Raw genomic sequence first — 7,143 nt, forward strand, 5'->3', positions numbered from 1 at the left:
AAGCAAGCATAATCTGTTACCACTCACTGTGTCCCCATCAACTAGCCTTCCTTGAGCTCTCGGCAAAGTCAGTCAGAGAGCAGCAAGTTCTGAAAGTATGCAGGACCAAGTGGAAGGAGAACTCTGCATGTTAGGGAAGAACAGTCCAGCCAAAAGGAGAAGAATCAAGACACAAACTATTAAATGATGTAATACATTTGAATCGCTTAGTCTGGTGTCTGATGCTATAAATGCTAATCCATTTATCCTCCATCTCAACAACAAAACTATCAGCATTATCCAGGACTGATCTAGTTATAGCAAATCTCACAAAAAGAGAAATGAACTACAATATGATTTAGATTTTCAGGATTCCCAAGAACCAGACAAGGCCTTATTATTCCAGTATAATATTCTGTCTCTAAACACCCCACACTTATTCTAATACCTCTGATATTACTTATACTGTATCCCCTTTACAGAAATAGAATTGCATTTTTTGTTCTGATTTAAGTCTCAGCTCTAGTGATACATTAGAGTGATTAGGACAAGTTCTTTAAACAATCCAAAATAACATGTGGTAAGGCACCTGCGTGGCTCAGTTGGTTTGATATCCAACTCTTGATTTCAGCTCAGGTCATGATCTCAGGGTCATCTCCCTGTTGGGCTCTACGCTGGGCATGGATCCTGCATGAAATGCTCTCCACCCCCAACCCTACCCTAATTTTTTTTTTTTACTTAATAAAATAATTTTTAAATTAGATAATGTTTCCTTAGATGTCACAGCCTGGGCTCCTCACTCACTTCATTCTAACTCCAACCTCAATTGTAACTCAATTAATACTCAAATAATAGTAGATATTAAGACAATAAATGCAAGAACTAACTAAAGAATTGGGACTATCCACTGAAATTGTTTTCCTGTCTCCCTCTTTCTCTGACTCTTGCTTCTCTCTCTCTTCCTTTTATTTTGTCGTTGTTGTTGTAAGGATTTATATAGCATTGATGTCAGGCAGTCATGTTGACTAAGAATCACTATAAATACTGCCATATTTTAGAACAATTATTTTGAAAACTGTGGGCTATAACTCATTAGTGTATTATATCATCCTTTTCGTGATTAATGTAATAGAATAGTTTATACTTGACTAGCCGAGAAAAGAAATAAGAAGTTAAAAAATAAAATACCACAGTGCATTTTATGTAGTAAGAATAAAAATAATTTCTTGAAGTTTTATTTCTGTGTGTGTGTGTGTGCGCGCGCGTGTGCGCACAATGGACCAGGTACCAAGAAGAATGAATTGCAGACTTGGTGGTGGTCCAAACATTCCAAAAACACACTCTAGAGAAATTGCAACAAATGATCATTTGGTAATACAGAAGATCATGGTCTTTATAATCAGTCTCAACTGAAGTCACAAAGACATAATAAACATACGGAATAAATGTACCTTCTGTGATTTCCACAAAGGCTCCAGGAATTGCAGAATGCCCCACTGTATGAGGTCTCATCCAGCTGATGCTACAATGCTGTACTGTGCTAGCATTCTCAAAATGCCTAATTGTTTCATTTTATTATCTGGATGGGAGGTAGTGAATATTTCCAATCCATAAAAACAGGCTTAGCATTTTTATTTAAACATCAGTGAATTCTTGCAATTTTTAGCAGCATTTGGGGACATCTTGGGCATGATTATTATATTGTCTGGCTAGAAACACAATTTGAGGTTTGGAAAGAGACATATGCCAAATCAAATTCCCTAACAGGAGGCTCACTGGACATAAATTTTGCAAATCAGACTTGGTACAGTATTGAGCACAGAACTCTGAGGGTCAGACACTGGTTATAGTATCTGGGAAAGATCACAGAATCCCAGACCAAATGTCCAGGTATTCCTCCAAAGACTTGCTTCCTGGAAATGCCTGACATTCATCTAGCTTCAAAGTTTACAAATTGAAGTCTAGATCCAAATGAGGGCTACTGTCATGTTTTGTGTCACGATGTTTTATAAATTCTAGACATATTTAAAAATTGGATGATTTCATATAGAATCCATATACCTAACTTCTCTTGAAAAAGTCAGAATATATAGCAACTAGGCTGACATTCCATTATATCAGTGAGTAGCTGGGTTTTTGGAGCAGCTGCCTTCTTATAAAAGGCAAACCTCCAGCTGCTCAATGTAAGCATATGCACCTACACCTGCTTCAGTCACTTGTTTTACCTGCCTGGTCCCATGAACATTTTAATTTGCTATCTGTAATCTAGCAACGTGTTTCTAATTAGAACAGAACATTTGGAAACAGAGATGGGGACTGTCAGAGGAGTGAAGCCTGGGAGCTAAATTAGTCAACAGTTTTTACATTTTCCCTGTTTCTTGTCCTAAGCACATCCTTTCCTGCTTATCATAGTTGCTCAGTAAATGATTGTTGATGACTATTTCACAGATAAACATACTAGGTAGTATACAAGAATGAAAATCAAAGAGCCACATGTTTTGGCATAGAGCTTTGGCAAATATCATAATAATATAATAATAATAATATAATATCAAATATTATAAACTCTTTTCAAAACAAATATTTCCATTATCTAGGAACTTAAATTTTAATGCCACTTCCATTTAAGTTGAAGAAAATCCAGATGTGTAATAATTTTAGATGCTACAATTCAAAGATATTCAAGGAAAACAAGTTACAATGATGAAAGAATGCCTTCATCTCAAAGTACCCCAAATGTCTTACTGGTCTTTCTGCACTAGAAGCTTTTATTCATTCTTTACAGCTTAGAAATAATTTTCTTTAGTCTCACATTCAGTTCAAATTCCACCTAATCCACGTTTCTTTCTAGTCCCAAAGCTTCTCCTGACTTTTTTCTAGACTATGATAGTTCTTCCTGCCTTTTCCACTCTCTGGTGGGGAATGGGCAACTTACTATAAACTCTCTTTCTTGTCTGTTCTTTCTATATTGAGTCAAAAACAAATATTGACATTTGTAAGAGTTATTTTTGATTCATGATTACTGGGCCCCACTCTCAACCCCCAGAGTTTTTAATTTGATATTTCTGGGAGTGGGACTTCACGATTGCATTTATAACAAGTTCCCAGGTAATGCTGATGCTGGTGGCCAAAGGACCACCTCTAATAATGACTTTTCTATAATATAAGGCTTTCCTGGTGGCTATCTTTTAGAGCCCCAAAAGAAAAAGTCAGTACCTATTAGCAACAATTACCAAAATGGACTGCAGTTCAATAAAACTCCAAGATTTCTTAGAATTTAACTTGTCTAATAATAGAAAAGTCTAGCTTTCATATAGTGGGAGCCTCCCAGCACTTGGAGGCAAGATGGCCACCACTCAGAAGTCCTACAAATGGCAAGTAAAATTAAAAGGCCTCCAAAGTTTTTGCATCTGTAAGCTGCTACAAAATTTTGAACAAATGAATAAATGAATGAATGATAATCAGAAAAAAGTACATCTTATGTGCTTTATGCAGCAAGTTTATACTCTAGCCCATACTTCCCCTTAATTAACTTGAGTTTGATCTTTTTTGCAGTTGTTATTTTTAATGTACTTCAAAAATTGCTCCTCTGTGTACTTCACATTCACAGATTTAAAATGATGAGAGAGCAAGAGAACTCTGTTCGGAAGAAGCTTGCTTTTATCCACCCACCGTACACTTCAAATAAGCAGGGAGTTTAAAAAGGTCTTCATTCCCTCTAGTCTGTATCCTGACCAACAGAGAATAAAAAATTTAAATGAGAGAAAATCAATTATTGATCTGCATTCTTTCTTCACGGACACTTTTGTGCAATTACACTATGCTAGCATTTGCTTGGATTTCAACAGCATTCATCATACTAATTGATTTTGCTTTATTGAAATAAAATTGTAAAGTTACTAGATCTACTTTAACCCCTTATCTTCCAGGAAATATTGTCTATGCCAAGAAAAGTGCCGGGTGTTATCACAACATAAGTATTTTTTTTAATGTTTCTATCCTTTTTATGTTTGGAGAAAAAAATACGCCTTTTCCAGAAAGCCTTTTATAAGACGGCTTTAGCAAGGAAGACCTTGGGCAGATTTTTAAATACCTACATTATAGATTCAATAAACTTGTATTGAGGGCCATGTGTCTGTTTGAAGCATTGGTTGATTGATTTTTTTTTTTTACTAGTTTGTTTGCCAAACACTCATTGTCACATCCCATCTGTATTTGAAGGAAAAGCAGAAAGCACAGGTGCATGAATATATTGCCAGTTTTAATGTGAACCCATCAGTTTCCCTATTGCCTCCTTTTCCTTCTTTTCTTCCTCCCTTCTTGCCTTCTTTCTTTTGCCTTGCTATAAGGAGAGGAGTTAGACAAAAGGGCACAGTGAGGCTCAAAACATTGATTGGACAATAGGATATGCAATTGAGATTTCCCTTAATGCACTGAAGAAATTGGAGTCAGTAGTGGGAGACAAACCAATGACATGTAAGTGAAAAACTGAAAAAGACTGTAATGTAATGAAGGGATAAAATAAGGCAGTGATAAGAAAAAGTAGGGGGATAAAATCTCCCTCTGAGCCTAAGACTTGAGACTTCATATGTTATATGTATAGGTATACATATGTATGATTGCATATATACATAAGTATATAACAAGCATATATTATATACTGTAAAACATTTAAATTTACATATATTCTACACTTTACCACCCCTACCTAGATCACCATCATTCTCCAAAACTAATAATTCCCTAACTATAATATTATTATCACACCTAAGAATAATTACCTCATATTCATCTGATAGCCTTTCTCCAACAGTCAAGATTTAGAAATTTGAATGGCAGAAACCCTATCAATAAGTGATATAAAATCTATTTCCTTAAGATTTATTTAATAAATTTAGTTAATTTACCCCAAAGATACAAATGCAATGAAACGCCGGGACACCTGCACCCCGATGTTTCTAGCAGCAATGGCCACGATAGCCAAACTGTGGAAGGAGCCTCGGTGTCCAACGAAAGATGAATGGATAAAGAAGATGTGGTTTATGTATACAATGGAATATTACTCAGCTATTAGAAATGACAAATACCCACCATTTGCTTCAACGTGGATGGAACTGGAGGGTATTATGCTGAGTGAAGTAAGTCAGTCGGAGAAGGACAAACATTATATGTTCTCATTCATTTGGGGAATATAAATAATAGTGAAAGGGAAGGGAGAAGAAATGTGTGGGAAATATCAGAAAGGGAGACAGAACGTAAAGACTGCTAACTCTGGGAAACGAACTAGGGGTGGTAGAAGGGGAGGAGGGCGGGGGGTGGGAGTGAATGGGTGACGGGCACTGGGTGTTATTCTGTATGTTAGTAAATTGAACACCAATAAAAAAAAATAAACATAAAAAAAAAAAAAAAAATAAATTTAGTTAAAAAGCAGTTGATAATAATTGGGTACAATTATGAAATGTTCCAGTCTATCCTAAGAGATTTTAACTTAATTCTCCAACTCTTAATTGTACTTTATTTTTAAAATATTTTATTTATTTATGCATAAGAGACACAAAAAGAGAGGCAGAGATATAGGCAGAGGGAAAATCAGGCTCCCTGTGGGGAGCCCAATGTGGTACTCGATCCCAGGACCCCGGGATCATGACCTGAGCCAAAGGCAAATGGATGCCCAACCACCAACCACTGAGCCACCCAGGTACCCCTTTAATTGTATTTTAAAATAAGTTTATAAAAAAAAAAAAAAAAAAGGTGAACATAGTCACCTGAGTGACTCAGTCAAATGTCTGACTCTTGGTTTTGGTTCAGGTCATAATCTCAGAGTGGCAAAACTGAGTCATGCATTGGGCTCCACACTTAGTGGGGAGTCTGCTTGAGATTGTCTCTTCCTCTTCCTCTGCCCCTCTCCCTTCTCTCTCTTTAATAAATAAATATATATATATGAATATATATAAATATATAAATATATATATATACACATTTAAAGGTGGCCACTGGATATTTTTTGTCAATCATTTATGTTGTTTTTTTCATGTTAGATCTTTATGACTATAAAGATCTGTATTAGTTTTTATATTTTGTTAATGGTGATAATATGGTATTACAAAGCCTCTATTAAAACAGCACAATGAGGGTTCCCCCAGAGACTCTAAAAATCAACAATCGTGTAAATATCCTCTCATCTTCAAAGAACATACTCACAAGTACATAACTCGTCATAGGAATAAATGAAGAAGAAAGGTTGAAAACAGAAGAGAGAGAGATAAAGACAGCAATAGGAAATATATGCAGCAACAAAGAGAATATAAAGAAACCAACCTCACTACCACTAAAAATTTTGAAGATGTAAAAATTGGGACATCTAGGTAGTGCAATTGGTTAAGCATCTGACTTTCTGTTTCTGCTCAGATCATGACCTCAGGATGGTGAGATAAAGCCCTGCACTGGGCTACACACTGAGCCACCGAGCATGGAGTATACTAAAGTTTCTCTTCTTCTCTCTCTGCCCCTCCCCACCTTCCACTCTCTCTCACTCTCAAATATTTTTTTTAATGAGCAAAAATTCAGAGAGCAGTCAACTCAAAAAGAAATATGCAAATAATACTTCTAGCCTACTATTTAAAATAATTTAGCTAGGTAATCAGGAATAAAGAAAACATGATAACTAGTGATATATACTGAAAAGTTTTAGTCTTTCTTTTCTCTATCCTCCACATAAAATATCATTGTCAGTTATCTGTTCATGTTTTTTTTTTATACACAAGATTTGAGACCATCTTAAATATCACCATACCTTACACAGAAGGTAGCAATCTAATGCCATTCATATAGCAGTGACTCAATAAATATTTGTGGTATTTCCAACTGATGAAGATAAAAAACCTAATTTCTTTTAATTCTTTTGATACCAAGTCTAAGTTACAAATAAAATATCCCAGGAGTCCTTGGAAACATTAACTTTTCTTTTTGAGAATATCCAGGCTGTAAAAGCAAATGAGCTCCTCTAAAGAATGGGGAATAGATGGTAAATGAATGCTTACTGTAGCCCAAGATTGCACTGGAGTGTCCCCAGCTCTAAACAATGACAAAAAGTACATTAACCACAAGATCAAGATGCCTAATCAATTTGCAAGCACATGGAAGGGCTCAGAATGATGGGTAATA

The sequence above is a fragment of the Canis lupus genome, chromosome 19, assembly GCF_011100685.1.
Source record: "Canis lupus familiaris isolate Mischka breed German Shepherd chromosome 19, alternate assembly UU_Cfam_GSD_1.0, whole genome shotgun sequence".
In the NCBI taxonomy this organism is placed as follows: Eukaryota; Metazoa; Chordata; class Mammalia; order Carnivora; family Canidae; genus Canis; species Canis lupus.